Source organism: Lactuca sativa, chromosome 1 (assembly GCF_002870075.4).
Source record: "Lactuca sativa cultivar Salinas chromosome 1, Lsat_Salinas_v11, whole genome shotgun sequence".
In the NCBI taxonomy this organism is placed as follows: domain Eukaryota; kingdom Viridiplantae; phylum Streptophyta; class Magnoliopsida; order Asterales; family Asteraceae; genus Lactuca; species Lactuca sativa.
In genome coordinates, this window is record NC_056623.2 from 73,659,524 (window position 1) to 73,669,700 (window position 10,177).

Sequence of the window (10,177 nt, forward strand, 5' to 3'; positions counted from 1 at the left end):
AAAGAAATGCGATATTCATGATGAGTTATTTATGGCGTTCGAGGAGAACAATAGTCACACATAAGGGGGAGAGAATGATGGCCAAAATATAAACGATATGGAATGGGGTTCAGAAGGCAATGAATACATGGATAGTTTGCGTGATCAGATTGCGAATCAATTGGGCTAAATTTAAATTTATAGGATCTTATTTGGATTTTAGTATGATTGGGTGGATTTAAAACTATTTATGTTTGATTTGGATTTGTGTTTAATTTTAAATTTATGTTAAATTTGGATTTTATATGTTATTTATATTTTTTTGATACCTATTTAAGAAATTTATTAGGTTATTTTCTAAACAAACACTTGAATTCAATAAAAAATAAAACATAATGGTAAAATGGTCATTTTAATAATTCAGCACAGCAATTCAGAGATCTCAACCAAACAGCATGTTAAACATTCAGTTCTTAAAATTTCAGACCCTCTTAGAAATTCAGAGCTCTTAAAAATTCAGATACTGTCAAACATCCCCTAAATAAACATGTTAATAAGAATTGTATGCCCTTAGAATGCAAAAAAAATAAAATAAATAAATAAATAAATAAATAATAAATGACAAGGGATCTTTTAAAACAAAGCTGCTAAATTGACTGGGCTACAGTGATAATAATCATACAATCAATATTTTATGATGATGTACATACACAAACCGTTTTTGATACTCTATTATTCTTATTTATAATATACACCACTATGTCTTTCGAAATGGTCGTATTGAAATGCCATCATTTTATGTCTATTTTAAATTTTTTGAGTCATTAATATATTACATATGATGAACAAAATTTATTTGTTAATGCTATAATAATCTATGTTTTTCAAATTAAACAATTTATGATATTGTTTGCATATAGATTTACTTCAAAAAACTTTTTAGCTATTTGTGATCTTTTTACTTCATAGTTGATTATTATTGCACATATTTGATCCGTTACCAGTAAGTTATATTCCAAATTGACAGGGGCGGATTTAGGGTGGGTCACTGGTGGCACCGGCAACCCCTAACTTTTCCAGCCGTAGTGGAAAAAATTTCGAAATTTTTTAAAATTTTTATTTTTTTCTACTATCATGCAACCCCTAACTTTCCGGTGCACCCCCTACCGAGAAATCTTGCGTCCGCCCCTGCAAATTGACTTATTTTAATTTAAAGAAAACTGAAATTATTGCTTATAATATTCAACCATTACAATGATTTAACATTTTAAATTACATCTAATTAAAAGCGAAGTGATGAACCCTTAAAGACGTTCATTTATTCTTCTAAAAGATATATAGGAAGGAAACAAATCAGCCATTAAAGACGTTTGGTTGATGTTTATATCCTTGTTTGTGGTTCTCTATTGTTGCACTGAATGACAAAAGAGCGACTTTTAACGTCTTATGTAGTTATTGTTTGTATTTGAATTAATATATATATATATATATATATATATATATATATATATATATATATATATATATATATATATATATATATATATATATATATATATATATATATATGTGTGTGTGTGTGTTTTAGGTTATTTTACAATTTTCATCCCTAATCTTCTTTTAAACTAACAGATTTCGGTACCAAAAAGAAGTTTTATGTTTTTAGACCCTAAAATAAAGTTTTGCAATACTTTATGTACTACAAGTGGCCGATATTTTGGAAAAACTATAACCTTTTACAAAATAACTTTTAAATTGTTTTGTTATGAATAAAAACAAGAACAAAGTCACACATAATATTTAACATGGTTCATTCAATGTGACATAGATTCACATGACAATATGAATATCATGTCGGCGGGAGAGTATTATTAGTCACTAACCTAACAACTGAATAAATCATATATATCAGCTGCATTAATTAAGAACATGGCCGTGCAGTTACACAAATAAAAACAAGTATATAATAACAAAGAAACTTAGTCACGAGTGACCCAATATAATTTCAATAACTATGATGTCTTGAAAGAAATAAAATCTAGTTTTTTTTGGAAGAAATTACTCAATTGAGGTGCATAATAGATTACACCAACATTCATAACAATTGTTAACGAGTAAATAAATTAATTTATATTAAATCTTTTCCAAAAAAAAGTTACACATTCTCTTAAACCATAGATGATATTTTTGTATGATGTATATGAAGTCCTTAAATTACTCTATAAGAGAATCCTTAAATTACTCTATAAGAGAATCCTTACGGAGAAAATAGAGACTCCAATATATATATATATATATATATATATATATATATATATATATATATATATATATATATATATATATATATATATATATATATATATATATATATATATGTATAAGACCGTACCGTATCGAACAAATGTGTGTTGCACTGACCCAAATTAACTCATTTTCATATCAAAATCTTGAAATTACTTCTTATAATATCTAACAAATTCAATGATTTGTAATTAAAAAATATCTAAAACGGTAAACTGATGAACCTTTAGACACATTAATTTGTGATTTAAAAAAAAAAAAAGAACACATTTAAGAAGAAAACATATGAACCATCAAAGTCGTTGGCGTGATGTTTACTTCGACATTCTTGGTTGTGTATTGCTACAGTTAACACGGCAATAGAAAGACTTTAAACTCTTCCATAAGTCTACTAGACTATTGCTTGTATACGAATTATTGTATTTTAGGTTAAGTTATATTTTTCATCTCTCTATTTTGTTGAAAATTATGAATTTCGGAATGAAAATAATTTTTTATTTTTGACAAAACTTCAGAAATGGTCCTTGTGGTTTTTGAAAATCTGAATTTTAGTCTCTAATCTTTAAAAACCTCACAGATAGTCCCTATAGTTTTAAAACTTTTAATATTTAATCATTCCGTCTAACTCTGTCAGCTTTCTACCGTTAAGTGAGGGTATTTTTGTCATTTCAATACTAGGAACCATTTATGAGGTTTTCTCTTATTATCTTAATTTTTTTATTAAAAAAAGAAAAGAAAAAATGAAAGAAATTTCTCTCTCTCTCTCTCTCTCTCTCACTCACCATCACATCATTCCTCACTGTTAGTCACCACCAAATTCTACCACCTGTTCCTTTGGTAAGCACTCTGATCCTCATCCCGACCTTCTCTTACTCCCTCATCATAGCCTTAAGGTGGATCTTTAGTCTTATGTAATTTACTTCCGCCTTTCATCAACATGTCAAATCACGAGCATCATAAAAATGGTCTCTCTCTCTCTCTCTCTCTACCTGAAAGTTAACCACGAAATTGAGACTGAGTAACAGGCATGAAATCGATTAGCAACCCCATTACCCCAATGAAATCATTCACAAAATCAAGAAACGAGTTCTCCGTTTTAGTCACCGGAGCAGCCAGATTCGTCGGAACCCATGTCAGCGTCGCCTTGAGACGTTGTGGAGATGACGTTTTATGTCCATAGCAACATCGTTGGTTTCATTAATCTTCTTGAAGTCTGTAAAAGTGAAAATCTACAGCCAGTAATCTTTTGGGCATCATCAAATCGAGATGTCAGAATAAACCCTTTGAATCCCTTTCAATTCATCAACCAACAATCTTTTGGGCATCATCAAGTCAAGGAGGATTTCTTGTTAAAGCTGTTATCTGTGCCAGAATCAAGAGGATGAGGTGTTACCGTGCTTGGATCCGAAGGGCTGTTACCGATGAATTTGTTAAAGTTGTGGAAGGGAACCTCGATAATAAAAATATTGATCGCATGGTATTATTATTATTATTACTATGAATTAGAGAACTTGTAGTTAGAGAATTAGTGCAGGAATTTAACGAAGGTTCGTTCTTATGATGTGGATTGGCCATTATCGGGAAATTAGGATGGGTATTCTGGTAATAAATTGGAATCCTTTTTATGGGTCTCAAGAAACCTAATTCTGAACTAAACCCATCCTAATGATGTATTGGTGTTTTGAGCAGAGAGGGCATTATGGTAATGGGTGAGGTCAAATTTTGAAGGTGGATATTAGGGTGCAATGGAATCAAGGAGATTAGATCCATGACAGTAATCTAGTGTAGGTTTGTGTTTGTTTTTAATTGAGTTTCAAAGATCTGATCTGTAAAATCGATTTTTTTAAGGATTTCAGAAATTTTTTTGCAAACACGATTGAGAGAGGCGACGATGGAATCATGGAAATGGAGTCTTGGTTAGAGAGAGAGAGAGAGAGAGAAAGAGATAGTGTAACAACGTGAATTTTCAAAACAATTTTTCATTTTTGCAAACATCAAAACCATCATTTAATATTCTGAAACCACATGTGTAACAAATGTTATTATAACAAAATACATCCCATGATTATAAAACAGTGCCTTCGTCAGTTTGTACAAATCACGCCGGCGCCTTCCCACGGTCCTCGCTAGTACCTGAAACACATAAGACAACAATTGTAAGCATAAATGCTTAGTGAGTTCCCCAAAATACTACTTACGCACATACGCCTTTCCAGGCCCTGACCTTCCGGTCCATGTGTCTCAGGGGACTTCCGTCCCGACTCGGTAAACCTTCCGGTCCTACCTGCGTCAACCTTACGGTCCACATCACAACGCCTTCCGGCCCATAACATAATGCCTTCCGGCCCATAACATAATGTCTTCTGGCCCATATCAAGCATGTCATACATAGCACATATAAACAATTAACATATCATATATAATGCATATAACTCATAACATATCTGACCTTCCGGTCACACAATAAAACCCTTTCGGGTACAGTATAGTGAGAAAACTCACCTTGTGGAAAGTCAATCTCGCGTACTCGCTATCTCCAAATCCCAACGAAGACTCAACCTCGCCTAATCATAACGAATATTATTTTAATTAATATATACTTCCACAACTAGACTTTACCCCTTATCATCATTCCTCAGAGGGTAAAAGACCATTTTACCCTTCCTTGACTCAAAGTCCACATGTTGACCAAAACCCTAAAAGTCAACAAAAGTCAACCTTCCAGTACGCGGGGCGTACATCGCCAACCCAGAAGTCGGGGTCTCCACCCAGTACGCTGCGCGTACTGGGAGTTACGCCCATTGTAATCCGTCAGATCTAACATTCTTCATTTCTGGTCTTAATCGGTTAAGCCATTACTTCAATTTCTAGATCCGGCTTTTTTTAAACATCCTTACTCATAAAGTCGAAACCTTTAAGCCTTGGCATGGTTGTAAAGGCTCTTACACTCCTTAACACCTTTCCATTTCAACTCAAGGATATAGATCTCATGCATGGCCAAACATTCACGTCCAAGATTACATTTTTATGAATCTACAACTCAAATGGACCAGAAATATGATGGATCTAAGCTAATGGAGACCATTTGCTCATAAAATCTCCACCTTTGGGACCAAAACCCTAGAAAATGGTCCATAAAGCATACCACAAGATCTACAAGTCAAGATTCGAACTTTTTACCTTAGAATGAAGCTCCAACCTTTGCAAATCCAGGATCTACACTTGAACACCAACTTCTAGCCTTCCCAATGGACTATTCTTCTCCTTTTCTACCTTGAAATGACACCACCAAGCTTAGAACACTCACAAACGGGCTAGGAATGAATAAACACTCTCTTAGGGTTTCTTTCTGAGGGATGGTGGCTGAAGAGTCGAGCCAACACATTCCTTTTATAGCCAACCCAACAATTAGGGTTTTTGATTCTGGATCGGTTACGCCCAGCGTTACTGTGGGTACGCCCAGCGTACCCGAGGGAGAACGCGTTTAAATGAAGAGCGCGAGTACGCGCAACGTACTCCTTGTACGCCCAACGTACTCGCCCAACATAAAAGCCTTAAAATCACAACAATTAAAGATGAATGCTAAATAAAATAGTACCTGGATTTCGGGCTGTTACAATTCTCCCCCACTAGAACTAGACTTCGTCCCCGAAGTCTCACACTGAAAACAATTTCGGATACTGATCCCGCATCTCAGACTCGGACTCCCATGTCAGCTCGGACCCCTTCCGATGTTGCCACTACACTTGTACCAAGGGTACTTCCTTGTTCCTCAGAACCTTAACCTTTCGATCCCTGATCGCCACTGGTCTCTCAACATAGTTCAAGCCTGCATCCACCTGAATATCATCTAATGGCACCACTACCGACTCGTCGGCAATACATTTCCTCAACTGCGAGACATGAAAGGTGTCGTGGATCTGCCCCAACTCCGCAGGTAGATCCAACCAGTAAGCTACCCTGCCCACCCTAGCGATTACCCTGAAAGGTCCAATATATCGAGGTCCCAACTTGCCCCTCTTCCTGAATCGTATCACTCGTTTCCAAGGAGAGACCTTTAGGAGCACAAGGTTACCAACCTGAAACTCGAGCTTGGACCGACGCCTGTCCGCATAACTCTTTTGGCAACTCTGAGCGGTCAGTAATCTCTGCCTGACCTGTTGTATCTGCTCGATCGTCTGAAATACAATCTCCGTGCTACCCATTACCCGTTGCCCCACCTCTCCCCAGCAGATGGGGGTGCGACACCTCCTCCCATACAACAACTCAAAGGGTGGCATACCAATGCTCGAATGATGGTTGTTGTTGTACGAAAACTCTGCTAAGGGTAAATAGGTGTCCCAACTCTCTCCAAATTCCAAAACACATGCTCGGAGCATATCCTCAAGCGTCTGAATCGTCCGCTCGCTCTATCTGTCTGTCTGCGGGTGGTATGCGGTACTGAAATGCAGCCTCGTACCCAACTCCTCATGAAACTTCTTCCAAAAACTGGAAGTAAATCGTACATCCCGATCTGAAACGATCGACATCGGAACCCTATGCCGCGATACCACCTCCCTCACATATAACTTTGCCAACTTCTCCGCAGAAGAGCTCTCACTAATAGCTAGAAAATGAGTGCTCTTCGTCAATCTATCCACAATCACCCAAATTGCATCGACCCCTCTCGCAGTCCTTGGCAATTTGGTGATAAAATCCATGGCAATTTGTTCCCACTTCCATTCGGGAATCTCCAGCGGCTGCAATTTACCGTGTGGATGCTAGTGCTCGACCTTAACCTGACGACAAGTCAGGCACCTCTCGACGAACCATGCAACATCCCTCTTCATACAAGGCCACCAATACTCCTTCTTTAGGTCCAAATACATCTTAGTAGCCCCAGGATCGATCGAGAATTTCGATCGATGCGCTTCTTCCATCAAAATAGTACGCGTACCGCCCACAAACGGTACCCAAATCCGACCCTGAAATGTCCTAAGTCCCCGACCATCAGTAACGAATTCCGATACCTGACCGACAACCCGCTCCCTCTTCTGGTTTTCTGGTGTCGCAGCCTCAGCCTGGGCCTCTCGGATGGTGTCCAAAATCGGAGCCATCACCGTCAACCTCATACAAACGTCTCGGATTGGGGCGCTCTCCGCCCTACGGCTCAACGCATCGGCTACGACATTAGCCTTGCCCGGGTGGTACAGGATCTCGCAATCATAATCCTTCACCACATCCAACCATCTCATCTGACGCATATTCAGATTTGGCTGATCCATCAAGTACTTCAGACTCTTGTGGTCCGTGTATATGGTACACCAAACCCCATAAAGATAGCGTCGCCAAATCTTGAGGGCAAACACCACATCCCCCAATCCCAGGTCATGGGTGGGATATCTCGACTCATGAGGCTTCAGCTGCCTCGAAGCATATGCTATAACGTGTCCCCTCTGCATAAGCACCGCCCCTAATCTAGATATAGATGCATCACAGTATACCACAAAATCCTCCATCCCTTCCGGGAGTGCAAGCACCGGGGCCTCGCACAATTTCTGACGAAGGGTCTCGAATGAGGACTGCTGCTCCGGACCCCATGAAATGCAACACCCTTCCGGGTCATCTTGGTAAGTGGCACAACGATCTTGGAGAAATCCTTGATAAACCTTCGATAATATCCGACCAATCCCAGAAAGCTCCTGATCTCAGTGGGCGATCTCGACACTTCCCATCTCATCACCGCCTTGATCTTGGCCGGATCGACCAATATCCCTTTCTGGTTAACAAGGTGCCCTAGGAACTGGACCTCTCGTAACCAGAAATCACACTTGGAGAATTTGGCATACAACCTCTCCGATCTCAATACTCCAAGAATCTTCCTCAAATGTTCCTCATGCTGCTCCCTAGACCTCGAATATACAAAAATATCATCAATGAATACGATCACCGAACGATCCAGCATCGGCCTGCACACCTTGTTCATAAGATCCATGAACGCAGCCGGGGCATTGGTGAGCCCAAAAGGCATCACCACAAACTCGTAATGCCCATAACGAGTTCTGAATGCAGTCTTCTGGATATCTTCATCCTGAACCCTCATCTGATGATAACCCGACCTCAAGTCTATCTTAGAGAACCAAGATGCCCCCTACAACTGATCGAACAGATCATCGATCCTAGGTAACGGATACCGGTTTTTAACCGTCAACTTGTTCAACTCCCGGTAATCGATACACATCCGGTGTGAACCATCCTTTTTCTTGACAAAAAGAATCGGCGCTCCCCAAGGTGAGCTACTCGGTCGAATAAACCCCTTTCCCAACAGCTCCTGAAGCTGCGAGGATAACTCCTACATTTCTGGTGGAGCGAGGCGATAAGGCGCCTTGGCGATGGGCGCCGCTCCCAGAACCAGATCGATACGGAACTCCACTTGCCTTTACGGAGGCACACCTGGTAGTTCTTTGGGAAACACATCCGAAAACTCGCACACTACTGGAACCTCGTCAACCGAGTTTGGCCTCCCCGCGGCCACTCGTGTGTCCATCACATAGGCTATGAATCCACTGCAGCCCTGCTGCAAACTCTGCCTTGCCCTGGCCGCCGAACAAAACGCTGACCCCCACCGGGTCCCCTCGTCATACACAGTAAGCACTCACCCACTAGGGTCTTGTATAGTCATCAGCTGTCTCTCGCAGTCAATGACTGCCCCAAACTTACTCAACCATTCATGCCCACGATGACGCAGACATCTCCCATCGCTGTAGGAACCAAATCTATAGGGAACTTGACACCAAAAATCTCGAGCACACATCCTCGAATCACGTCGGTGGCATATACCGCTTTCTCATCAGCTATGGAAACCCTCAGGGGTCGACTCATCACCTCCCGATCAATACCGATGTGCTGGCTAAAAGCCAAAGATACAAAAGACCGACTCACACCCAAGTCAAATAATACCAAAGCAGGTACAGAATTCACAAGAAAAGTACCTACGCATATCATAATATAAGCACAATATCTCAGCATAAAAGTAAATACATGAAAGAATACATACCAGCCACGACATCGGGCGCTGCGCGGACCTCCTCCGCAGTCAACTGAAAAGCTCTCCCATGAGCCTTCGGAGCCTTGGCTTTCACCGGCTGAGTCTCGGTAGCCCTAGCAGTAGGCGCAGATCCCTGGTGAAGGTGAGGACACTCGGCCTTCCGATGGCCGGTCTGGTTGCAATAAAAGCAAACCATAAATCCCTTGGGGCAATCCCTAGCGATGTGCCCCTCCTTGCCACACTTGTAGCAAGTACCTGATCGACATGCCCCCTCATGACCCTTGCCGCACTTTCCGCAAGCGCAACCCTTCTGACCTCCCATCCTCGGATCGGCGGACTTGGTCCGCTTGGCTGCCGGCTGGGACTGAGCCAGCCGCCGATCCACCCGCTGAGACTCGGCCTCCTCCCTGGCCTAAGTCTCCAACTCGATCTCTCTCTTCCTGGCATTTGCCTGGAGCTCAGCAAAGGTCTGGTATGACGAGTTCGATACGAACTCCCGAATGTCCCTCCTCAGTACACCCAAATATTGACTCATCTGAGCCTGCTCAGGGCAGAACATCGCCCTCTCATGAAACTCCGGGTGATCATAGTAACCGAATCATTACCTTGCTTGAGGGTCAAGAACTCCTGAACCAACCGTTCCCTCTCCACCGGGGGAACATACTCGTCTCTGAACATAGAAGTAAATCTCTCCCAAGTCACGGCTGAAATCTCCACAAGAGTGAAGTTCGTCGTCACGAACTTCCACCAATCCTTTGCTCCCAGGCGGAGCTGGTTCAAAGTGAACCGTACCCTCAGATGCTCCGGACATGAACATGTGTAGAAGCATCCCTCAATGTCAGCAATCCATCTCATCGCAGTGATCGG